The sequence below is a fragment of the Echinops telfairi genome, unplaced genomic scaffold, assembly GCF_000313985.2.
Source record: "Echinops telfairi isolate 266 unplaced genomic scaffold, ASM31398v2 ScPeMD7_49;HRSCAF=173, whole genome shotgun sequence".
Classification (NCBI taxonomy): domain Eukaryota; kingdom Metazoa; phylum Chordata; class Mammalia; order Afrosoricida; family Tenrecidae; genus Echinops; species Echinops telfairi.
Genome location: NW_022103947.1, coordinates 2,831,242 through 2,832,305, shown reverse-complemented (window position 1 = coordinate 2,832,305; position 1,064 = coordinate 2,831,242).

Below are 1,064 nucleotides of genomic sequence, written 5' to 3'. Positions count from 1 at the left end.
CAATCATAATACATTTTAAAACATTGAAATCCTACAGCTCATTTTCTCAAACTGCAGCAAAATAAGCATAGAAATCAATTCTAGAAAAACAAGGGCAAAGTATCAAACACATGGAGAATTAACAACATACTACTTAAAACTGGCTGGCATAATAGATCAAATAAGGGATGAAATTTTAAAATTCTTTGAAACAATAAGAACAAAAACAAAACATACCAAAACCTTTTGGGATACAGGAAAAGCAGCTATCAAAGGGAAATTAGTAGCAATCAATGCATACATATAAAAAGAGGAGAAATCTGCAACATCTGCAATAATTAGAACAAGATCACCAAGATAAACTCTCAACCAAGAGAAGAAAAGAAATAATAAAGTTTAGAGCAGAAATAAATGAATTAGAAAATAGAAAAACAAAGGGAAAAATCCACAAGACAATAAGTTGGTTCTCTGAAAGGATTTAAAAAATTCACAAACCACTGGCAAAATTGACAAAAGGAAAGAAAGCGACGATAAAAAATCTAAATTTTATATTAAAAGGATGACATCACAACAGATCTAAATGAAATAAAAAGAACAATAACACACCTGTATAAAAAACTGTACTTACCTAGGAGAGATGGAAGAATTTCTACAAACACGCCATCTACACAAATTAAGGCAAGCTGAAATTGAAAGTCTCAATAGATCCTTAACAAAAAAAGAAATAAAACAAGGCATCAAAACACTTCCAATCAATGAAAACCTAGAGCCATTTGATTCACAGGGAAGTCTACCAAGTATTCAGAGAAGACATGTCAACAATTTTACACAGACTATTCCAGAATATCAAAATAGACAACAAATTCCCTAACTCATTTTATGAAACAAGAATAACCCTGATACTAAAACCAAATAGTGACATCACAAATAAATTACAAACCAATATTCCTCATGAATACAGATGCAAAAACTCTCAACAAAATTATGAAAATTATGGCCAGCAGGACCCAAAACATATAAAAAAGAATACACCACGTTCATACCATCTATGCAAGGGTAGTTCAACATGAGAAAACGACCAATGT